The sequence below is a fragment of the Pongo pygmaeus genome, chromosome 5 (genome assembly GCF_028885625.2).
Source record: "Pongo pygmaeus isolate AG05252 chromosome 5, NHGRI_mPonPyg2-v2.0_pri, whole genome shotgun sequence".
NCBI lineage: Eukaryota > Metazoa > Chordata > Mammalia > Primates > Hominidae > Pongo > Pongo pygmaeus.
The window spans coordinates 33200523-33226459 of record NC_072378.2 but is presented as its reverse complement, the minus strand read 5'-3'; the positions used below and the strand labels follow the sequence as shown (position 1 = coordinate 33226459).

The 25937-nt window shown below is 37.8% G+C and overlaps 1 long non-coding RNA gene and 1 pseudogene across 1 annotated transcript in view; both read left to right on the top strand.

Moving 5' to 3' along the window:
- Positions 1-25937, top strand: part of LOC134739711 (uncharacterized) — a 31283-nt gene that overhangs the window by 2220 nt on the left and 3126 nt on the right. The gene's annotated exons all lie outside the window — the stretch shown is intronic.
- LOC129038177 (putative protein phosphatase inhibitor 2-like protein 1) lies at positions 4670-7093 on the top strand (annotated as a pseudogene).

Sequence of the window (25937 nt, the reverse complement as noted above, 5' to 3'; positions counted from 1 at the left end):
TGTGCTGTTTCTGGTCTATGGAATATTACAAATTTGAAAGAAATAAAAATATTTCTGGCAGTTTCTAAACTCGCTTTGCTTAGTACTCAATAGAATGGACTGTCATCCATGCTGCGTAAGGAAAGATCTTGACAAGGAAAGGAAGGAATCAGGGTTTCATGAGAGACAGGGTTCTGGGGATCCAAGCACCATGATGAGGTCATGGCTAAGTTTTCACTTGGGTAATGCGAAGAAAAGTTGACCTTTACTGCTGTGAAGCAAATTAGAAGCTAGCCCAGGGTGCATTCGTTTGGTTTCTTCCAGAAGCAGTCCCTGACACAAGGACATGAATGAAAGTAATTTATTTTGGAGATGCATGAAACTTCAGTAGCAGCTGAGTAAAAGATTGGGAAGGGAAAACAGCCAACGAAGGGTGAATGAGTGGAACTTAATCCCCTGGGGAAATTCTGGGAAAGCACATGCTTCAGAGTTAACCCAGCCACAGAAGGAGGGAGTTGGGCAATTGTACATCAATTCCCATTGGTTGAAGGCTGCTGCCTGACACGTGAACGCTTCAGCCCTTCTAGTCTGCTGTGAGTCAGGCAGAGTGGCCCTTCTTGGCTTTGAGGAAGCCTTCAGGAATGATGCAGATGTCCAGCCAGTGTGCACTACAGTGGTAAGGCCCAAGGAACATGGCAGGTATTGGTAGCATCAGCCATACCAGGTCTATTTCTAGCTGGAGGACCCTTAGATGACTGGAGCCTGTGATCTCTTACATCTGTAATATCTATGATCAGAATGGAAGAATTTTCTATTGTCTTTTCTTTTTCAATTTTGCCCAAGCCTTCATAAAGTCTTGTTAAAACTTTGACAACAGTCTTATTTTTACATTCCTTAAATCAAGAAGGACACGCCTATGTCCAAATATAGGAGGATGTATTAGTTTGCTAGGGCTACCATAAGAAGTACCACAGACTGAATGGCTTAAACAACATAAACTTATTGCCTCCTGGCTCTGGAGGCTAAAAATGTGAGATCAAGGTGTCAGCAGGGTTGGTTTCTTCCGAGGTCTCTGTCCTTGGCTGGCAGATGGTTGTCTTTTCCCTGCATCTTCCTATGGACTGCCCCCTGTGTATGTATGTCCTAATCTCTTTTTATATGGATACTAGCTATATTAGGACCTACTTTCATAACCTCATTTTCACTTAATTATCTTTTTAAAGACTCTAACTCCAAAAAAAATTCACGTTCTGAGGTACTGGGTTTATTCAACATTATGAATTTATAGGGGGCACAGTTCAGCCCAAAAAGAGGAAAATGGGGCAAAGGGAAAATCCTTCTCCATCTTCTTTCCTGTTCTCTCTCAGGCCAAGGTGAGTGAGAGCAACATTGGATCATGGGATCTTGGTTGCCCTGCAACTCAAGAGATACCTGGCTTCAACGTTAGCAGTGAGCAACAGCAGAGCTGAGAACAGTGGTATAGAACTGAGTCACACTGAGTCAGGCTACATTTCCCAGGCTAATTTGCAAACCAGAATTCCAGATATAATTTTTATTCACTCAAATTTTCCACTCATGAACTTCTTAAATATATTTTGAAAAACTATGCACATCCTCATACATGTTTTTTAAATTTAACTTTTTATTTTGAGGTAATTAGAGAGTGACATGCAGTTGTAAGAAATAATACAGACAGAACCTTTTACCCTTTAATCCAGTTTCCCTGATGGTAACATCTTATAACACTTCAGTACAGTATTGCAATCAGGATATTGACATTTGTGTCAATGTCAATATTACAGTCAAGACAGTATTTTTGTCACTCCAACTATCCCTTATCTTGCCTTTTTATGGTAGGTTCACCTCCTTCCCACCCCCATCACTTCCTTAACCACTGGCAACTATGAATTTTTTCTCTATTTCTGTACTTTTGTCATTTCAAGCTTCTTAGTACAAAATGTTATACAAATGGATTGTGCTTTTTTTTCTTTTCAATAAAGTTTATTTTATTTATTTATTTATTTATTTATTTATTTATTTTTTGAGACAGAGTCTCACTCTGTCACCCAGGCTGGAGTGCAGTGGCATGATTTCAGCTCAGTGCAACCTCTGCCTCCTAGGTTCGAGTGATTTTCATGAGTCAGCCTCCTGAGTAGCTGGGATTACAAGCATGCACCGTCTTGCTCAGCTAATTTTTGTATTTTTAGTAGAGACGGGTTTCACCATGTTGGCCAGGCTGGTCTCTAACTCCTGACCTCAAGTGATCTGCCTGCCTCGGCCTCCCAAAGTGCTGGGATTACAGGCGTGAGCCACCACACCCAGCCTGGATTGTGCTTTTGATGTCAAGCCTATGAATTCTTTGCCTGGCCCTACATCTCAAAGATTTTCTCCTATTTTTCTAAAATTTTAATAGTTTTACACTTTACATTTACTCTGTAATCCATCTTTTTTGTTTGTTTATCTATTTTTAGAGATGGGGTCTTGCTCTGTTGCTCAGGCTGGAGTGAAGTGACATGATCACAGCTCACTGCAGTATGTAACCTTTTGGGACTGGCATTTTTCACTCAGTATAACTCTCTGGAGATTCATCCAGGCTGTTGTGTGTATCAGTCATTCTTTTTTATTGCTGAGTATTATTTCATGGTATAAGTGTACAATAGTTGGTTTAACCATTTACCTGTTAAAGGATATCTGGGTTATCTTTGGCTACAATGAGTAGGCAATTAGACAAACATTTGCATACAAGGTTTTGTGTGAAGGCATTGTCTGTGCGTGTGTATTTGTGTGTGCAAGTTTTCATTTCTTGGGGCTAAATACCCAGGAATGCAGTTGCTGGGCTGGATGGTAGTAGTATGCTTAGTTGTTGGATTTGTTGTTGTTGGTTTTGTTTTGTTTTTAAAAAACTTCCAAATCATCTTCCAGAGTGGCTGTACCATTTTATATTCCCACTAGAAATTATGAGTGATCCAGTATCTCCTCTTCCTTGCCAGCATTTAGCATTGTCGCTTTTTTGTTTTGTTTTTTTTTTTTTGAGATGGAGTTTTGCTCTTGTTGCCCAGGCTAGACTACAATGGTGTGATCTCTGCTCACTGCAACATCCGCCTCCTGGGTTCAAGTGATTCACCTGCCTCAGCCTCCCGAGTAGCTGGGATTACAGGCATACGCCACCATGCCTGGCTACTTTTGTATTTTTAGTAGAGACAGGGTTTCTTCGTGTTAGCCAGGCTGGTCTCAAACTCCCGACCTCAGGTGATCCACCCGCCTTGGCCTCCCAAAGTGCTGGGATTACAGGTGTGAGCCGCTGCACCCAGCCCATTGTCACTGTTTTTATTTTAGCCATCCTGATAGGTGTGGAGTGATTATCTCATTGTGGTTTTAATTTGCATTTCTCTAATGGCTAATGATGTTGAACAACTTTTCATGTGCTAATTTGCCATTTTTATATCCTCCTTAGTGAAATATCACCTTAAGTCTTTTGCCTATTTTCTAATTGGATTTTTAATGTGTTTTCTTTGTTGAGTTTTGAGAGTTCTTTATATACTCTAGATACTAGTCCTTTGTTCAATGTATAGTTTGCAAATATTTTCTCCTAGTGTGTAGCTCATTTTTTCATCCACTTACCAGATCTTCACAAAGCAACAGTTTTACATTTTGATGAAATCCAATTTATCAGTTTTTCCTTTCATAGATCATGCTTTCAATGTCAAGCCTAAGAATTCTTCACCTAGACCTATATCTCAAATATTTTCTATTTTTCTAAACTTTTAATAGTTTTATGCTTTACATTTACTCCATAATCCATTTTGTTTATTTTAATTAATTAATTGTATCTGGTAAAGTTTAAGGTATTGCATTTCTCTGACAATTTTTTTTTTTCTTGAAACAGAGTCTTGCTCAGTCACCCAGGCTAGAGTACAGTGGTGCTGTCACAGCTTATGACACCCTCGAACTCCTGGGCTCAAGCAATCTTCCTGCCTCAGCATCCCAAGTAGCTGGGACTACAGGCAGGAGTCACACCAACATAATTTTTCATTTTTGTGTATAGACAGGGCCTTGTTATCTTACCCAGGCTGGTCTTGAACTCCTGGACTCAAGCAATCCAATCCAGTTTGAATTAACTTTTGCATAAGGCGTGAGACTTAGGTCAAGTTTCATTTTTATTTTATTGTCTTGCCTATGGATGCCCAATTGTTCCATTTCACCATTGTTCAACTCACCATTTGTTAAAAAGGCTATTTTTCTTCCATTGACTTCCTTTTGCACCTCTTTCAAAAATGATTTGGGCAGATTGTGTGGGTCTTTTTCTGCGTTCTCTATTTTGTTCCACTGATTTGTGTGTCCATTCCTCTGCTAGTACCACACAGTCTTGATTACTGTAGCTATAAAACAATACTTGAAATAGGGCAGACTGATTTTCACTCACTTTATTCTTCTTTTTCAAGAATGTTTTAGGCGTCGGCGTCGCTCCCGCCCTGGAGCTCTAGGCCCGCTTTTTCCCCGCTTGGGTCTGGCGTCTGGGTCGTTGTATCTTGACAACTGCTCCGGTACCCCTTTCCGAGGCAGCAGGTGCGGCCGCTTTAGCCTTGAGCGGGCTCCGCGTCTGCCTGCTCGTCTCTGCTAGTGCCGACCCTTCTCTTCGCGGACCCCACCCCAAGCAGCGACCCTGAGCCGACAGGCGGAGCACCCGGCAATGGCGGCCTCCACGGCCTCCCAACGGCCCATCACGGGGATCCTGAAGGACAAGACCTCTACGACTTCCTCTATGGTGGCGTCTGCCCAACAGCCCCGTGGGAGTGTCCACGAGGAGCTGAGCAAAAAATCCCAGAAGTGGGATGAAATGAACATCCTGGCGACATATCGTCCAGCAGACAAAGACTATGGTTTAATGAAAATAGATGAACCAAACACTCCTTACCATAGTATGATGGGTGATGATGAAGATGCATGTAGTGATACAGAAACCACTGAAGCCATGGCACCAGATATCTTGGCTAAGAAATTAGCTGCTGCTGAACGCTGGGAGCCAAAGTATCAGGTTCAGGGACAAGAAAGCAGTGGAGAGGAGGATAGTGACATCTCACCTGAAGAATGAGAAAAAAAGCGACAATTTGAAATGAAAAGGATGCTTCACTACAATGAAGGACTCAATATCAAACTAGCTAGACAATTTCAAAAGACCTACACGATGATGATGAAGTTGAAGAAATGTTAGAGACTGCACATGGAGAAAGCATGAATATGGAAGAATCGAATCAAGGATCTATTGCAAGTGACCAACAGCAAAACAAATCACGAAGTTCATAGAAGAGATTTGTTCAACACTCTTATTGTTTGTTAGATATGAACCCCGTTGCTATAATACATTGCTTCTCGTTCTCCACAAGTCATGACTTAAGTGCCAAAATGCATACCCGTTATTATATATTGCCAAGAATTAAATGAAAACCTTAAAGACTGATTAGACTGAAAATGCCTAATTGATATATATATTCTTGTGCCTAGTACTTTACCACGAATACAGTGTAATATCATCAGTCCAAAACTGTATTACTTTTGTAAAAACACTAGCTAATTTGTATATTACATAGCTTTTTATGCTTTAGAGGTTAAACAATATCTTTGGGGGGGAACTAATTTATTTTCATCACTCTAAATGTGGTGGTAGCTGTTATAAAGTTTGTTGACTTTTTTTTTTAACCAAAAGCCAATTGAACAGGATATATAGGCTGATAAATATTCAGGCTGAATAGTATTTTAACACTTGTCTTCAACTTGATTTGTCTGTTTAATTGAAAAAGACTGTGGCCGGGCGCGGTGGCTCATGCCTGTAATCCCAGCACTTTGGGAGGCCGAGGCGGGTAGATCACGAGGTCAGGAGATGGAGACCATCCTGACTACCATGGTGAAACCCCATCTCTACTAAAAAAATACAAAAAACTAGCCAGGCGTGGTGGCGGGCGCCTGTAGTCCTAGCTACTCAGGAGGCTGAGGCAGGAGAATGGCGTGAACCCGGGAGGCGGAGCTTGCAGTGAGCCGAGATCACGCCACTGCACTCCAGCCTGGCCAACAGAGCGAGACTCCGTCTCAAAAAAAAAAAAAAAAAGAAAAGGATTGTAAGAGTTACTGTTACGTTTTCTGGCCTACTACCTTTAAAATTCCTGTTGCATTTCTTTGTATTTACAAGGAAAAGACTGAACTTTTTCTCATCAAAACTAGCTTTTTTCTCAGGTTAAACTTGCACTAATGTCTGCTCTTTTTTTTTTTTTTTAATGTTTTTGGTACACTGGGCAGACTTCAGTTTTTTAAAAAATAAACATTCTAATGCAGCTATCTTGGCATTCCCTTTAAATACCTGTCTTAACCTCCTACTTTTATTTCCTACTCCTTTCCACACACATGCACACAATCCTTTACCTTTTAAAGAATCATTAAGATTGTCACACATTAGGAACTCTTTCGCTCACTCTTCTGTCATTTGCTGCAATATTGAAATTCTTATTTTGACCATCAATGCCTATTAATTCTTCTAATACATGAAGAAAATATATTGAGTAGCAGCAGTACTGTGGGCGGGAAATACAATTTAACTGCTGAATTTCTATACCTCTCTTGATTTACAGCTTGCTAATTAAATTGCTATTATTAGTTTGTTTGGCTTAATTAGACTTAAGAAAACAACTAACAGGGTTTTTGTTTTTTGTTTTTTGTTTTTCATGAGGAGAGAATTGTATGTAACCAGTAATATGATTATTCCTGAATGTACAGACAGAAGTAATCCTGGACATTGTTTAATTTAAAAACTTTAGTCCCTGCTTTAAGGGAATATGATAATGTCTACTATGACAAATGTACTTTATTCTTCTAACACAGTAAGAATTACTTGGAACTTTTTCCTGAAACTAAGTGTAGGAAAGCCCTGTGTGTCTTGGTTTAGTGATGGTTTCATTTCTAGCCATACAATTGATGGATTGTATACAATTTTTGTTAGTGCCAAAACAATGTTATATGAACAGACTTCTAAAATAATTTCTGCATATTATATATGTAAGAAGGCTTTTATTGAATAGCTTATTTTCCACTTGCAAGTTTATGGAAATATCAATATGTCAAAATAAATAAAAAGTGGGAGAATTCTTTGCTGTTAGAAGAATGTGCTTATTATTTTGATTTCTTAAATGGTACATAATCAAAGTACTGCTGAACTATAGGTGCAGTATTCTACTAAACATTTCAGCTAGTAATACCACTGATTTAGAAACAAAACTGTTTATTTTTGCTTTCTGAATTTAGAATGTTGGGATTACCTGTTTAAATCTGTTTTAGGGAATATAGAGATTAAGTCTGTACATACCTGTGCACATATATTCATATACCCTCTGATTTTGGTTTTCTCGTTTTTGAGTTCTTAGAAAGTATCCACATACTCTTCTTTTTGTAGAAGTGGCTGTTTTAGAGAGAAGAAAAGGATAAGACTTTAAATAGTTGATTCTTTTTGTGTTTTCTACAAACTTTTTTGAATTTTAAATCACAAGCAAACTAATTTTCTGGTTTTTAGAAAGTAGATGATGACTTCAGAGGAGTAAGACATGCCAAACAGCATGCTCGGTAGGATTTTAGGTAGTCAAATGCAGCTGAGAAAAAGTATTTTCAAGTCATAAGTTGCTAATTGATATGCTATGAACTAGTCAAAATATGAACCACATGATTCAAGTTAGATTTTCCTCTAGAGATGGATCTGAATGTTCAGTTCTAGCCAAGGCAGATTTTACTTTCAACTTTTTAATCAATATCACTTTCTGTGCTTAATCTCTTTGGTGTTACCTTGTCCATTTTCATTTGTCTAAAATTCTGCAGGGATGACTACAATTTGGCATAATGATATAAATGAATTGTTAAGGGTAACTTTAAGTTGAAGATTAAAGCAAGATGCCATTTTCCCCATGTCTTTCATTTTGTTTACATTTTTTCCCTTTAAGTTAGTATACACTACACATACTACAATAAAATATAATAATATGAAAAAAGAATATTTTAGATATTCTAGTCCCTTTGCCTTTCCATGTAAATTTTAGAATAATCCTACCTATAATTAACACATCTTGCAAATATTTTGATTGGAATTGTGTTAAACTTGTATATCAGTTTGGGGAGAATTGACATATTTAGTATGTTGAATCTTCCAATCCATGAACAGTAGTTGTCTCCACGTAGATAGAGACTGAATAGATCTTTGATATCATTCACCAGCATTACATAGTTTTTAGCTTGCAAGTCTTGCATGTTTTGTTAGATTTACAATAAGTGTTTCATGTATTTGAGTAATTGTAAATAATATATTTATATTTTTGGGCCAGGCGCGGTGGCTCATGCCTGTAATCCCAGCACTTTGGGAGGCCAAGGAGGGCGGATCACGAGGTCAGGAGATAGAGACCATCCTGGTTAACATGGTGAAACCCCGTCTCTACTAAAAATACAAAAAATTAGCCGGGCGTGGTGGTAGGCGTCTGTAGTCCCAGCTACTCGGGAGGCTGAGGCAGGAGAATGGTGTGAACCCGGGAGGTGGAGCTTGTAGTGAGCTGAGATCATGCGACTGCACTCCAGCCTGGGCGACAGAGTGAGACTCCGTCTCAAAAAAAAAAAAAAAAAAAAAAAAAAAAAAAATTGGTATCAACTTGTTCATTGTGAGTATGTAGAAATACAGTTGATACTGGTTTATCCTGTATTCTGTTAATTTGCTGAAATCACATATTCTAGAAGTTTTTCTGTAGCTTCCTTGTGATTTTCTACATAGACAATCATGTCACTTACAAATGGGAGCTGTTTATTTCTTACTTCACAATCTGTATGCCTTTAATCTCCTTTTTCATGCCTATTGCACTGTCTAGAACTTCCAACACTGTGAATAAGAGTGGTGAGAGTGGACATTCTTGCTTTGTTCCTGATTTTAGGTAGAAACTATTCAGTCTTTCAGAATCAAGTATGTTTGCCATAGGATTTTTGTAGACGATCTTTATCAAGTAAAGAAAGATCTCCTCTACTCCTATATTTCTGAGATTAAAAAAATAATGAATGGGTGTTAAAGTGGGTTAAATACTTTTTCTTCATCAACTAATATGAACAAGTAAATTTTCCTCTTCAGCCTGTAATATGATGGATTACATTAATTACGTGTGAATATCCAACCAGCTTTGCATCCCTGGGATAACTCTCATGTGGTTATTGTATATAATTCTTTTTATATGTTGGTAAATTCCATTTGCTAATATTTTGTTAAAGATTGCTGCATCATGAGGAATATTAGTCTACAGTTTGCTTTTCTTCCCATTGTCATTGTTTGGTTTTGGTATTGAGGTAATTCTAGCTTTATAAAATAAATTGGGAAATGCTTCCTCTGCTTCTATTTTCTGGAAGAGATTAATTGGTGTTAATTCTTCTTTAAATCTTTGGTAGAATTCTTCATTGAAACTATTTGTTCCTAAATATTTCCTTTTGTGAGTTTTTAAATTATGAATTCAATTTCCTTAATAGGTGTAGACATTTTTGAATTAATTATTTTATATTTAGTGAGTTGTGGCACTTTATATTTTTTGAGAAAATGATCCATTTAAATGTCAAATTTATGTGTATAGAATTGTTCATAGTATTCTTTTATTATCCTTTTGATGTCTGTAGAATCTTTGATGATATCCCATTTCACTTCTGATGTTGGTAGCTTCTATCTTCTGTCTTCTTTCTTTCTTTCTGAGTCTTGCTAGTGGTTTGCCAATTTTATTAATCTTTCAAAGAGCCAGCTCTTTGCTTCATTGATTTTTTTTGCTTTTGTTTTTCTGTTTATAGTTTCATTGTTCTGCTTGCTTTTTATTTTGTTATTCTTTTTCTAGATTCTTGAGATGAGAATTTAGATTATTGGTTTGAGACTTTTCCTCTTTTCCAGTGTATGCAGTTAGTGCTTTAAATTTACTTCTCAAATGCAAATCAAAACCACGGTGAAATGCCATCTCATGCCAGTCAGAATGGCGATTATTAAAAACTCAAGAAACAACAGATGCTGACAAGGTTGCAGAGAAATAGAAATGCTTTTACATTGTTGGTGGAATGTAAATTAGTTCAACCATTGTGGAAGACAGTGTGGCAATTCTTCAAAGATCTAGAACCAGAAATACCATTTGACCCAGCAATCCCATTACTGAGTATATACCCAAAGGAATACAAATCATTCTATTATAAAGATACATGCACGTGTATGTTCATTGCAGTACTATTCACAATAGCAAAGACATGCAATCAACCCAACTGCCCATCAATGACAGACTGGATAAAGAAAATGTACATATGCACCATGGAATACTATACAGCCATAAAAAGGAATGAGATCCTGTTATTTGCAGAGACATGGATGAAGCTGGAAGCCATTATCCTCATCAAACTAATGCAGGAACAGAAAACCAAACACCACATGTTCTCACTTATAAGTGGGAGCTGAACAATGAGAACGCAAGGACACAGGGAGGGGAAAAACACACACTGGGGTCTGTCTGGGGAGAGGTTGGGGGGAAGGAGAGCATCAGGAAAAATAGCTAATGCATGCTTGGCTTAATACCTAGGTGATGGGTTGATATGTGCAGCAAACCACCATGGTACACGTTTACCTATGTAACAAACCTGCACATTCTGCACATGTACCCTGGAACTTAAATTTACCTCTTATAACTACTATAACTGTATCCTACAAATTCTGATATGGCATATTTTCATTTTTGTTTAGTTGTGTTTATTATGTGTATTTTTAAAAAATTTCCTTGAGACTTCCTCCTTGACCCATGTATTTCTAAGTGTGTTGTTTTGTCTCCAAATGTTGAGATTTTCCTGTTATTTTTCTGTCGTTGATTTCTGGTTTGGTTCCATTGTGGTAGGAGAACACTTTCTTTATGATTTTATTTAAAAAATTTGTTGGTCTTTTATTGTCTTAAATATGGTCTATCTTGGCATATATTCTGTGGGCACTTAAAAAATGTTATTTTTGCTGGGTGCAGTGGCTCATGCCTGCAATCCCAGCACTTTGGGAGGCTGAGGTGGGTGGATCACCTGAGGTCAGGAGTTTGAGACCAGCCTGACCAACATGGTGAAACCTCATCTATACAAAAAAACAAACAAAAAAAAAAATTTAAAAAAAAATTAGCCAGGCATGGTGATGTGTGCCTGTAATCTCAGCTACTCAGGAGGATGAGGCAGGCGAATTGCTTGAACCTGGGAGGCAGAGGTTGCAATGAGCCAAGATCGTGCCATTGCACTCCAGTGTGGGCAATAAGAGTGAAACTCCGTCACACACACACAAAAAAATGTATATTCTGCCATGGAATACTATGCAGCCATAAAAAGAATGAGATCATGTCTTTTGCAGGGACATGGATGGAGCTGGAGGCCATTATCCTTAGCAAACTAGTGCAGGAACAGAAAACCAAATACTGCATGTTCTCATAAGTGGGAGCTAAATGATGGACACATGGACACAGAGAGGAAAAACACATACTGGGGCCTATTGGAGGGTGGAGGTTGGGAGGAGGCAGAGGATCAGGAAAAATAACTAATGGGTACTAGACTTAATTCCTGGATGATGAAATAATTTGTACAACAAACCTCCATGACACTGTTTACCTATGTAACAGACCTGCACATGTACCCCTGAACTTAAAATAAAAGGAAAAAGAAGAAAAAAGAAAAAAGAAAATCTCGTGGAATCTACTAAAAGCAAGGAAAAAGAAAAGAATGTATCTTCTGTTGTTGGGTGGTGTGTTCTATAAATATTGATTAGATCTTATTGTTTGATGTTGTTTATTCTTCTATGTTTTTTCTCAATTTTTGTCTATTTGTTTAATCAATTGTTGAGAGAAGACTATTGAAGTCTTCAACTATCATTGTTGATTTGCCTATTTTCTTTTCAGTTCTATCAGTTTTTGCTTTACATAATTTGCAGCCCTGTTGTTTGGTGCATACATATTTAAGATTGCTATGTCTTTTTGGTAGATTTACCCTTTTATTATTATATAGCGTCCCTATCCATTTCTAGTAATTTTCTTTGTTCTAAATTTATTTGATATTAATATAGCCTCCCTTTATTATTTTTTGCCTGATATATGTTTTTCTATCCTTTAACTTATAAACTGCCTATATCATATTTGAAGTGAGTTTATCGAAAACAGCAAATAATTGAGTCTTTTTTTTTTTTTTTTTTTTTTGAGACGGAGTCTCGCTCTGTCGCCCAGGCTGGAGTGCGGTGGTGTGAAGTGGTGTGATCTCAGCTCACTGCAACCTCCATCTCCCGGGTTCAAGACATTCTCCTGCCTCAACCTCCCGAGTAGCTGGGGCTACAGGCGTGTGCCACCACAGCTGGCTAATTTTTGTACTTTTAGTAAAGATGGAGTTTCACCATGTTAGCCAGGATGGTCATCTCCTGACCTTGTGATCCACCTGCCTTGGCCTCCCAAAGTGTTGGGATTAGAGGTGTGAGCCACCGCACCCGACAGAGTCATATTTTTAAATCTATTCTGCCAAGCTCTGTCTCTTAAAATTGATGTACTTAGGCCATTTATATTTCCTATAATATTGTTATGTCCAGGCTTAAGTCTGACATTTTATTTTTTGTTTTCTGTTTGTTCTCTCTGTTTTTCATTTCTTTGTTTTCTTTTTCATTGCTTCCTAAATAATTTTAAAATTCCATTTTAATTTATAGCTGTGTGTGTGTACATGTGTGCACCTCTTTGTATAGCTCTTTTAGTGGTTGTTCTAGGTATTACATTATATTTATGTAACTTATCTATTGTCATTAATTACCAGTCTGAGTGATGTGTAGAAATTTCTTCTCCCTTTATGTTTGTTTACCCTCCCTCATTTATAATTGCCTGTAATGTTTTCTCTATATACATTTATAACCATATGATACAGTATTATATGTTTTTCTTCAATCCTATAATTTAGATAACTCAAGAGAAGAAGTAAAGTCCATTTTTTAACCCATATTTTTTCTTGCCATGTTCTTTCTTCCTTCCTGATGTTCCAACTGTCCTCAATTTAACTTTTTGTTTTTTTAGGGTAGACCTGTTAGTGACAAATTCTGTTAGTTTTCCGTCATCTGTGTATGTCTTAATTTCCCTGGATATTTTTGCTGATATAGTGTTCTAAGTTGACATTCTTATTTCCTTTCAGCACTGGAAAAAGGTGGTGACCTCCTTCGGGCTTACACAGTTTCTGATGAAAATTTTGCTCTGTCATTTTTTTCACCTGTTAGATGTCATTTATCTCACTGCTTTCAAGATTCTTTTTGTCTTTAATTTTTAGTTAATTACTATAGTTTTGGTGTGGCTTTCTTTGGGTTTGTCCTATTTGGAGTTCACTCACCTTCTAAAATCACTAGGTTTATGTCTTCTGCCAAATTTGGGAAGTTTTCAACCATATTTATTTGATAATTTTTTTCAGCTTCACTCTCTTTTTCCTCTCATTTTGGGACTCTGAGTACATGAACATTAAATCTTTTGTTATAGCCCCATGGGTCCCTGAGGCTTTGTCCATTTTTTCCAGTGTATTTTCTTTCTTTCTTTTGTTCAGATTGAGTGATTGCTATTGCTGTCTCTTCAAGGTAGCTAATTCTTTCCTCTGTTCTCTCCTTCTGCTGCTGAGCTTATTTACTGTACTTTTTATTTTGGCTATTGCACTTTTCAGTTCTACAATTTCCACGTTTTCTTCCATATATATCCTATTTTTATGCTGAAACATCCTATTTTTTTCTTTTCTGCTCTTTTCTTCTTCCTTTTTTTAAACCACTGAACTGGACATCCTATTTTTTTCATTCTTTAAAGTGTTAATTGCTCATCAAAGCATTTTAATAATGGTGGCTTTAAAATCTTCATCAGGCTTTTCTTTCCGTTTTGGCATCTATTTTATTGTCTTTTTAAAATTCAGTTTGAGATATTCCTGGTTCCTGATATGACAAATAATTTCCAATTGAAACTTGGACATTTCAGGCATTATGTTATAAGGCTATTGGTCTTATTTAAACTCTTTATTTTAGCTGGCTTCTTTTAACACCACTCCAGCAGGTAGGCAGGTGAGCTTCATGACGCCAGGTAGGGGTAGGAGTCCAGGCTTCTCACTCTGCCTTCATTGACACCTCAGATAGGTCCCCATTATTACTGAGTGGGGACAGAAATTCTGGCTCCCTATTAGGTGCCCACTAATACCTCCCTGGTTGGTTGGGAGAGGAGTGCCACTTACTATCCCTCACATGACCTCTATTGACACCAAGATGGGACAGTGGAGTGGAGGAGTGAGTGGTAGGTATCAGGGAGTGGTTGCTGGATTAAGTCTGGGTGGTGATGAAAATCCTGACTCTCCATTAGGCATTGTCTGACACCACCCTAGAGGAGAGAGGAAGAGATGCTTCATTACTGTTGGGTGAGGAATGGAAGTCTAGGTTTCCATTGACATTTCAGGGGCTTGGGGAAAGGAGTACATTTTCACCAAGAGGGCATGACCATCCTGACTCCCTACTCACTTTCTCTGACACCATCCTGGTGTGTGTGCATGTGTGTGTTGACTTGTTGGGTTCCTTATGACAGCCTGGTGAGGGTGAAAGTCTAGGCTCCTCATTTGACCTTAGCTGATGGGGGTGGAGTCGCAGTTTTTTCTGTGGTGTTTGGCTGGCCCCATTACCCAAGATGGAGTGTAGTGGTGCGATCATAGCTCACTGTAAGCTCGAACTCCTGGGCTCAAGTGATCCTCCTGCCTCAGCCTTTCGAGTATCTAGGACTACGACACATTGAACTATGCCTGACTAATTTTATTATTATTATTCATAGATACAGGGTCTCATTATGTTGCCCAGGGCTGGTCTTGAACTCCTGGCCTCAAGCGATCCTCCTGCCTGGCCTCCTTCCCAAAATTACTTTAAATGATATAATAGCTGACAGCTTGAATAGGTCCTCTTTATTTTGTTGGAGGCAGAGTGTTAGAAGTGACCTAACAAAAAGGATTTGTTTCTTGTCACTAGATTCATTCACTGTGTCAATGAGTGTGTCAGTGGTTTGTGGGAAGCAAACTTAAATGAAAATGTATATTTTTAATTAAATGTTATGAGATGCTTTTTTTTAACTATTGGCTCTTGTGAATTTCAGAAAAATATTGCAAGTCATTTGACTTAGCTATTTAGCTTGCACTCTATGTAAAAATTTTAGAATTTTACCTCTTTGAAAAACTCCCAATATCAATAGTGATATTGTTGTTTTGCAGCCTCAAATGATTTTGTTACTTTGGACTAATTTTCACTGAGCTAATTAATAAATGACTTTTTATTGCCTAAAAAATTCTTAAGTGTATCATAGAAAGATTATTGGGTCACTAAGTGGCTTTCTATATATATATATACCTTTGTCCATATTTAAGTTTTGCAAAACTCAAATTAAGGTGGTAAACTCAGTGTGGATATACATTCATGTATTGTATTGATAAGATTACATTTTAAAACTAAAGTGGAAAGCTTTAAATAAAATTGTTATTCAACTATATATGTATTTCTGTAAAACACACACGTAATGATGAATTCGAATTAATAAGCAAAAAAGGAGAGGATTTGTAATTTAAAATTGATCTTGGAATATACACTCTACACTTAAAGAGAGGAAAAAACTTTTTCTTTCCCTTTAGCATAATCTGCCCAGCTAGCGGTGGTTTCTTATCAGAATGCTCTCACTTAATATCTTGATAACTTTTAGTGCTTTGTGCTGATAGCATCAAGTTTTTAAATTATTTTAAAAACAAACAACAAAAAACCATTTGCTTCTGAAACACCTAATGTTTCTTATAATTGTTACCTTCTTTATGTTTATTTTCAAATGTTTTATTGTCACTCTGGTTATTGAGATATCAAAGCTAAAACAATTGCTCACTCTCAGGTACCTATGCACTTAAGTAACCAGTTTCTCTGAAAATTCTTTTTTGTTGTTGCCTTCTTCAACCTCATACCCTGAATTCAGAATACTAACACCGTCAAGCTATTTTTCACGCCCCCAAATCTTTTTTTCTCACTAGACAGCCACTACCCATTTGGCCACTAGGTGGCGCAAAAGGCTTAATCTTTCACCTTCCTCCGCCTCCTGTGAAGGAAGCTAAAAGTAATTAGATGTGTTTGGCATGATTTATATATTTTAAATTAACGCTGTACTATCAAAAGAGCTACCTGTGTCTCAAACCCACAGTGTGGTAAAAGCTGACAAATAAAAAACAGTAGCTCAATTTTCTAGATTAATTTTGTCCAGGTTAAAAATATTATTAATATATGTTTTAGTGACCACATAGGTTTCAGTAAGGGTAAAAGGATGCTCTTGTTCGTACTCCAAGTCTGGCATGGTGACTGTTAATACATTCATTTTGAAGAAGATTTTGCTTCTGGGTTTAAAATACTGTTGTCAATCTGTAGGAGTCCTAATGTACACTTTATAGGGTAGATTAGAAAGAAGACCATGGAAAGTTGTCAATGCCCTCACTGTCTAAAGTGTGTTCAATCTTTGGACTAATGACTCTTAGTCCTTGTGCAATAGTGAAATGGAAGATTCTACTCTTCTAGTCTGATATTGCTGGTCACTGTAATAAATTAAACAGAGCCATCTGGCCTTGCCATGAACAGATGCTTTCTGCTTTATCCTCATGCTTGTCTGAAGGCCTCTGCTATAAGCTACTCATCAAAAGTTGGGTCTTTTGAGAGAAACAACAGGAAGGACAACCTCAGAGGCTCCATGGAAATGACTCTAACATTTTTTTTTTTTTTTGAGACGGAGTCTCACTCTGTTGCCCAGGCTAGAGAGCAGTGGCGAGATCTCAGCTCAATGCAACCTCTGCCTCCTGGGTTCAAGTGATTTTCCTGCCTCAGCCTCCCGAGTAGCTGGGATTACAGGTACGTGCTGCCCCACCTGGCTAATTTTTGTATTTTTAGTGGAGATGGGATTTCACCATGTTGGCCAGGCTGGTCTTGGACTTCTGACCTCAAGTGATCTGCCCACCTTGGCCTCCTAAAGTGCTGGGATTATAGTCATGAGCCACGGCACCCGGCCTTTACTAGATATTCTTGACTTTTGATACTGCAGAGAATAGAATTGCAAGAACAAATTTATTAGTTTAGGCTGATGTTGCTACCCCTGGTCAGATTATGCCAGGGGACTTACAAATGAGCATTTATAGGACTGTTTTAGTACAGAAGCAGATGCATTCATCAACATAGTCTGCTAACCCCAGATCAATGGAACAAGAAATGAGACTGGGTAAAGTTGTAAACCAATGTTTAATTATGACGATTTATTTTAGAATATTGTAGATATTATTTTAAATGTTCTTTTTTTTCTGATAAGCCTGCCCTTTGGAATAAATGTTCTATTTTCTGATAAGCATATGAGAAAGCATTTAATTTCTTCTTGGTTTGTCTACCTACAGTCCTCAATTTCAGCCTATGCTTGTGGAAAATGAAACTAAACATTCTTTGAATGGTATCTTGTTCCCAAGGAATCTCAGAATTCAGGAAAAATAAACTATAGTAAATCTTAATATAGTTTACAAGGTAATTAGGAGAAATTGAGGATGATAATGACTCTATTGACTGGAATTCTGGTAAGTACTTTTACAATATTTTAAGCTTAGAAAAATCTCAACTATCCTTTGTAAAAGAACATTGAGTGAAAATTTGCTCCCATACATCTATAAACAACCAAGCATTTTTATAGACAGGATCACTGGTAAAATATATGACAATTCTATAGAAAATTGGATATATAGTTCTTTCCTGCAAACTATGCTAGGTGCTTTTATGGATCACTTTATGTTTTTATAGTCACGTATTAATTGTGCAATGGTTCAATAGTCCTTCTACCTATAAATCTGGAATCACAATTATGCCAGAAATGTTATATTTAATGGAAAATCTCATTTAATTGGGTATTAGATCATTAAAGAGCAAGGATTGCAGTTCATATGTGGAAACAGAGTCTATAAAGTCCTCCTGGGACAGGAACTCATAGCTTATTGAGTCCCCACCTGACAGGTGGAAAAGGATGTTACTTGTGACAAGTCCAGATCACTGGTGAACTTTGGGCATCTCAGAGAAAATGGGATTTAATCCACAGTTACAGGCACTGCAAGCAAAATCCTTAGCTGTTGAGTTCTCCTGAGGGAGAGTTCTCAGAATAAATGAGTTGATGAGTGACAATACAATTATTGCTAGGTCATGATAGAAGTAATTATGATTATGATCTTATGTGCTAAGCCCTTCCAGACAGAGGTGAATTTTCGAGCCTTCATAGCATGAGACTTTTGTTTTGCTAACTACACAACAAGGGGCTCTTTATATCTTAGCCCTAAAACAGGCCAAATAGAGACGATAAAATGAGTGGAACTGAATTAGAGCATTTCTGAAAAGTTTTATTTGGCTAATTCTGCCCCTTAAGGTCAGAAATTGTGTAGGAAATGTGTTTCAAAATTATAAATAAGGCAAAATTGTACGTGCTTGATTATTTTATATCATACTTGAACCTTTGCTCATAATCCTGCCTGATCAAAACCTGAGTGTTTCAGGGATTGTAATTTGCCTAAGAAGAACCCGGCCAGCCCTGTGCGATTAGAGGTTAATCAGCAGAGAGCTGATAAAGGATGCTGGCTTTCTCTTTTTCTCTGGTAAAGAAGATAACGCCAGGGATATGATTTTATTGCCCTCTAGCGCGTTAGCCATTTTGAATCCTAGCCTAGAAATTATTTCCTCACAGAGAGATACAGCTGTTTTTCAAATACTCTTTGGATCAAGGCTCTTGTAATCTTCCTGGTTCCCTCTTTGAGTATGATAAAACTTTGAAAAGTCTACCAAAGAAATTTCTCTCAGAACTAGACTTTTAGAGAGGAAATGCTGGAACTACAGATGAGAGGCACATGTATGTACAGGCTCAGACCCCACAGAGAGCAGGTCTGATGAGCCACACCACTGCTGCTGCCCCACGGCTTCTAGACGCTGCTGTTGGTTCTGTTGTTAGGACCTGGAGGTTGCTGCAGCCACCACTGAAGACACCTCCTAAACCACTTCTGTTTCAGGAACTTCACTTAAAAAAAAAAAAAAAAAAAAGGAAAAAACCCACCACTTCCGCAAAAGACAGTTGCTTCTTCTGTCACCTTTGCCAGAGAAATAAATACAGTAAAAGGTGCTCCGCTCCCCCACACCCTGGTTCCTCCTGTGGCCCCCTTTGTAACTGAAGTCTTAGGTGGATGAATTTAATTGGTGGAACTTAGGTGCTCTAGCTTCAAAGAAGGCTAGGGGAAGTCAGCTTTCTGGTTTCCACTTTAGCGAGGCAGGACTCAAAAGGTAGGGGAAATTTCACTCTACTCTAAAGGTGTTCAAATCCGATGGGCAGCCAGTAAACATCACAGGTGTGAGGTGCTGGGTGGAGTGGCTGCCGTGAATATGTGTTTTGGTTCATGGACTACATCAGTGGCTCTTAAAGTCCAGTTAATTCACAGATTCATGAGAGATAATAAAATGATTATTTTTGTTTTAAGCCATTAAGTTTGGAGTTGGTGTGCTGCACAGCAATAGATAATGGAAACATACAGTATGTATTTCTGCAAGTCTGGCTTCTTCACTTAATATTGTTTCTATGAGATTCATCCATGTTGTTACATTTTCAGTAGTTCATGAAGTTTCATTGCTTACATAGTACTCTGTTGTATGAATAGACTATGTTTTGTTTATCCATTTACTGTTGAAGACCATTTTGTTAAAACAATTTGAGAGTAATCTGTGGAAATTATGCCACTTGACTCCTAAATATTTTGTCATGTATAATTTAAGAATAAGGACATTTCTCCTGCAAAACCCTAATACTGTCATCACCCCCAAGATACTTAAAATTGATACCATATTATCAAACACAAAATCCATATTAAAAAATCCCCCATTGTCCCAGTAACACCTAATAGTAAATGTCTGTTATTTTAAGCTGGTGTCATTCATTACATGGCAATAGGTAACTAATACAGTGAGTCTGCTTCTTCCAGCAAGGACCCTCAGGGGGGTGTGGTGATTCGCAGTTCTCACTCAGATCTCTGTGTCTGCTCATATGTCCTTATTTCGTATCTCAGGGTCCAGTCTATCCCAACCAGTGGTCTTGCCTTATCACAACAGCCGCTGTTGGATGATGCAACAAACATTTCTACAACTTCATAACCTTTATCATAAGCCCCTGGGCTTGATCCTCAGCCATATCTGTGCTGGGTTGCAGGAGAAAAGATAGCCTTTCAAACTGCTGTAGAGGCATTTACAGTTTTTCATTCATGTCTTGAGTTTGGATTAAAGGCTTTTAATTTGTCTTTTTTCCTTTGTATGCTCTTGAGGGCAGTCTGATGCAGTCAGTCTGTGAAGGTTGGCACAAAAGCCTCCATCGATTCACCCAGCCTGGTACCTATCCTAACCTAAAACCTTGCCACATGTTACCTTGGCGAAAGGCCAGTGCCACACTTCAGTGATGATTCAGCTGTCCTACTTGGTTAGAACCAAGTTCACTTCCTTCCTCAACACTCCTGCCACATTGATCTGGAAGTTTCACCTTGAGCCAAGTGATAGTTAATTTTATGTGTTAACTTGGTTGGCTAGGCTATGGTTTCTAGACATTTGAATACCAGTCTAGATATTGCGGTGAAGGTATTTTTTAGATGAGATTTACATTTAAATCAATAGATTTTGGGTAAAGCAGCTTACCCTCCATAATGTAAGTGGCCGTTCCAATAAGTTGAAGGTCTTAAGGGCAAAGACTGAGGTCCCCCAAGGAGGAGGGAATTCTGCCCCTGGACCGCCTTCAGACTCGAGCCGCAACATCAGCTCTTCCTGGGTCTCCAGCCTACCTGCAGATTTCGACCTTGCCAGCTCCCACAGTAGTATGAGCCAATTACTTAAAATAAATCTCTCTCTGCCAACATCCTATTGGTTCTGCTTCTCTGGAGGATCCCGACTCATACAAGCCACTTTCTATAGAAGGCTGTTTCTTCGAGAAATCCACCCTCTTCTATGTCAACAGAGTTTAGAATCTCCATACTTTATCTCTTCGTTTTTGAGAGCATAAATTCTGTATTACACATACTTATACTATACTATATATGAAACTTTCATAAACATTGCTGACCAAAGTTGAATATTGCTGAACCAATTTCCGATGCTTCTGAATAAGTTCAATGGAGTTAAAACACTTTTCTTCTTACATGGTATGTCCAGCGCCCCAGAGCCAGCAGAGTTAAGAACTTGGTAAGGAAGACCAAAGATAATGCATATATCCCAGTTTGTTATATAATATAAAACATGTTTATTAGATTCTAAAAGACATAAAAAGAAAATAATACATATGTATCAGTGAGAGAGGTGCAAATTAGGAAGAGAACTAAGGATTATTTTTAATTCCTGCCTTCCTTTCTAAATCCCAATCCTCAATTGAACTCTTTAATTATATTTCCTGTTTATTTTGTTGAATGGAAAAAATGGAAAATTATCTAACATTTGTCATGGAAATATAGGAGAAATTACTCTTAGAGATATGATATTATTTAAGTCATTGACATATTGTTAACCTCAGATGCAAATGGTGGAATTAATAATATTCCTCAGTTCATGGTACACAGTCATTGTTGGTCTAGTGCTAGTTTGTATTTGTATTTGTATTTTTTATTTTTTAGAAACAGGGTCTTCCTTTGTCAGCCAGGCTGGAATGCAGTGGTGTGATCACAGCTCACAGTAAGCTCAAACTCCTGGGCTCAAGCAATCTTCCTGCCTTGGCCTCCCAAGTAGGTAGGACTACAGGCGCATGCCACCATGCCAGCTAATTAAAATGTTTTAAATTTATTTTTGGTAAATGGGGTCTTGTTATGTTGCCCATAGGCTTTAGTGCTATGTTAAGCTAGTAATTATAGTGAACATTCTTGTCTTGGGTAACTGAGGTTTTTCCATTATGTATACTAGTGGTTACAGATTTTTTGGATTACAACCTTTGCCAAAATAGGAAAGTTTTGATTCCTGCTTCCTTAACTGTTTTTCAAAAATCACAAATGGATATACTTTACCAAATGTCTTTTATTAATAGACTGAGCAAAGGAAATGACTTTTCTGTCTATGAATATGGTAAATTATAGCAACAATATGTTTTATTATATTGAACCACCCTAGTATTCCAAGGATTCCCTATTTGATCTTGATGTATCATTATTAGCATAATCATTATTATTATTGTTATTATTATACATATTTTTAGAGACAGGGTCTTGCTCTGTTGCACAGGCCGAAATGCAGTGGTGCAATCATAGCGTACTGCAGCCTCAAACTCCTGGGCTCAAATGATCCTCCTGCCTCAGCCTCCCCAGTAGCTGAGACTACAGGCGTTCACCACCACACCTGGCTAATTTTTAAATTTTTTGTACAGACAGGATCTCAGTATGTTGTCCACACTGGTCTTGAACTCCTGGCCTCAGGTGATCCTCCCACCTCAGCCTCCCAGCATTATTATTTGTAATATTGTTGAATTCGGTTCATAAATAATTATTTTTTCTCCCATCTGTGTTCAAGGTGAAATGGGTCTATTATTTTCTTTCCTTGAGTTTTCCACAACTCAGTTTGGAGTCAAGATTACACTTGGCTGATAAAATTAGCTAATCAGGTTTAATTTTTTTCTATTTTCTAGAAAAAGTACATAATATAGAAGTTTCATGTTCCTTGAATGTTTGATAGAACTCATCTGTGAAACCATCTGGGCATTTTCAAAAATATATGTTTTTATTAGAGGCCATTGATAACTTTAAAAATTGCTTTAATACTCATTGGTATAGTCAAGTTTTGTATTTCTTCTTGTGCTAATTTTGATAGATTAAATATTTCTAGGAATTTACTTATCTCACCTAGGTTTTCAAATTTATTAGCATATACTTGTTCATAACACTCTATGCTTTATATCTGTGTCATATCTGTAGCTGTTCCCTGTTTTTCATTATGTATTTGTTTATTCATTTTTTCTCCCTTTATCCATCATCAGCCTTGTTGTAACTCTGAATGCCTTACAAATATTTTTAAATAAGCAGCTTTTGGAATCAAAAGTATGTTAATTTTCACTACCTCGTTTTTTGTTCTCTATTTCTGTTTCATTGCTTTCTATTCTTATCTTTATAACTCCTTTTCTTCGTATTTCTTTCAGTTTGCTCAACTTCTCTTTTTTCCAAATTTTTGAGTAGAATTTTTAGGTCATTTATTTTAATTTTTCTTGTTCTAATAAATGTATTTGAAATTATAACATTATTTTATATGTATATTTTATGTGTAACATTTTTACCACCTGGTTCTAAAAGAGTTAATTTTCTTTATAACTGCTATTTATTTATTTGACACAGTGTCCCACTCTATTGCTGAGGCTGGAGTGCAGTGATGCAATCATGCCTCGCTGCAGCCTCCATCTCCTGGACTCCAGCGATCCTCCCATCCATGACTGCCTTTTAAATCCATGTTACTTATAAATATATTTGTTCATTTACAATTTTAAGTATATTTTAGTTATCAAGTTCTAATTTTATTACAGTATAGTTGCAGAATATAGTTTCTTTCTTTCTTTTTTTTTTTTTTTTTAAGACAGAGTCTTACTCTGTTGCCCAGGTTGGAGGGCAGTGGCACACTCTCAGCTCACTGCAGCCTCTGTCTTCTGGGTTCAAGCAATCCTCCCATCTAGCCTCCTGAGTAGCTGGGATTACGGGTGCACCCCATCCAGCTAAATTTTTTGTAGAGACGGGGTTTTGCCATGTTGCCCAGGCTGGTCTCAAACTCCTGGGCTCTAGGGATCTGCCCACCTTGACCTCCCAAAGTGTTGGGATTACAGGCGTGAGCCACTGCTCCTGGCCTAGAATATAGATAGTTTCTAAGATACCGATACTCTGCAATTTATTGGCGTTACCTTTATGGAATGATGCATGTCCTATTTGAGTAAATGTTCTGTGTGGCTTGAACTATTATATATAATTTTTGGTTTTTTGGCAACTTTTAAAAAATGAATCTTATGAATCTTGTACCTCATTTTATTTCCTTCTTTGCTTTCACTATCCTATGGCCTGGAATCAATTATTTTTTATCCATTTATAGTTGGCTGATAAATATGTGTCTTGTTAAACTGGCTCTCTGAAGAAAAACAATGCTTCTGACTTGTAGCATTGCTGATTTCTATAGTATAAATACTTCCGTCGTGGTCAATATCAAGTTACCAATAGTTAACAACTGTCTTCAAAAATCCTGAATACAATCTACTCTTGCTAGCCAGTATAAGACAGCACACCACTTTTTTTTTTTTTTTTTTAAGATATTCATGTTGTCCATTAGTTTCACTCCTTGGCTTCACTTATTTTTCTTAACCATATTTTCTCTTTGACCCAATGTTGTTTTCTTCTTTTAAAAAGTGTTTTAAATTATCTCTGTAAGTTGCTACAAACCTTTTGTTGGAATGAAGGGCATTAGAAGAGTTATTTGGCCAATGCAGAAAAATGAAGTCTTCTAATTTTTTTTTTTTTTTTTTTTTTTTGAGATGGAGTTTCGCTCTTGTCGCCCAGGTGGAGTGCAATGGCGCGATCTTGGCTCACTGCCACCTTTGCCTCCTGGGTTCAAGCTATTCTCCCTGCCTCAGCCTCCCGAGTAGCTGGGATTACAGGCACCACGCCCAGCTAATTTTTGTATTTTTAGTAGAGATGGGGTTTCACCATGTTGGCCGGGCTGGTCACGAACTCCTGACCTCAGGTGAACCCCCCGCTTTGGCCTCCCAAAGTGCTAGAATTACAGGCATGAGCCACTGCGCCTGGCCGAAGTCTTCTAATTTTAAAAGATCTAATCTTCATTGAGTTCTCAGTCTTTGCTGTGCCCTTAAGGCGTGACACACCTATGTGCAGCTCAGGGGTAACCTGGTACTCCTGAGGGTTCAGACTCAGAATTAGGGAATTTCCGCCTTCACTCTCAGTTTGGAGATTCCCCTACACATTCCTGCCCACAGGGGCCCTTTTTCTTGGTTCCTCTGGCCAGAAAGCTGGTATTTCTCTTGTTGACTCAGGGCTTGTGCTACCACGCAGCGCAGCTCTGCACCCCTGAGGCCTGACGTCAGGGCAGAGCTGGGAGAAAAAAGGGGAAAACATTGAAAACCCACTGCCCAGGAGGGGCCCCTCTCCAAGTTTTGACCCTCTTCACAATCCACCTGCTTTTGTTTACTTTTTGGAGTCCTTGAGTACTTGCTTTTTGTATACTGCCCAGAATTTCTACTTGTGATCAGTGGGAAAAATGGGCTATTTAAAATCTCAAATAAGTTAAATATCATGGCTAGAAACAACTCCAGGCATTTGTAATTTTAGATTTTTTCTTTACACTCCAGGGGGATGTGATTGTTTTAGAGTTTTGAATTTGTATGTTTAGCCTGAGATCCTACTAGTATTTCTGTTGAATATGCCTGTTGACTGCCCACTTGTTAGCAAAATGGCATTGAATGTTGGAACTGTAAACTACCTTAGAAATCATTCAGCACCATCTTTTGACAGAAAAGGATATGAGAGTTCACTCCTGTCACTCAGGAAGTGCAAGGCAAAGATAGAAGCAGAATTAAATTTGTTTTAATACAGTTACTCAGCCATCTGGTAACAGTTTCCTAAGTGCCAACGAATGTATGGGGCTATTTATTGCACACTTTAAGATGATATATGGGGATTGAGGGAATGGGAAGTTTTAGGGAGTGGTAGAGGAAGGGCATATAATAAAACTGAATCCCAGATCCCAGCCTCAGAACTTATCTTGTGACCTTGTGACCTTGGTCAAGTGATTTAATCTTTCTAGACCTCTATGTGTCCTATAGAAGTAATAATAATACCTATATAGGGTTGGGTGTTTTTTT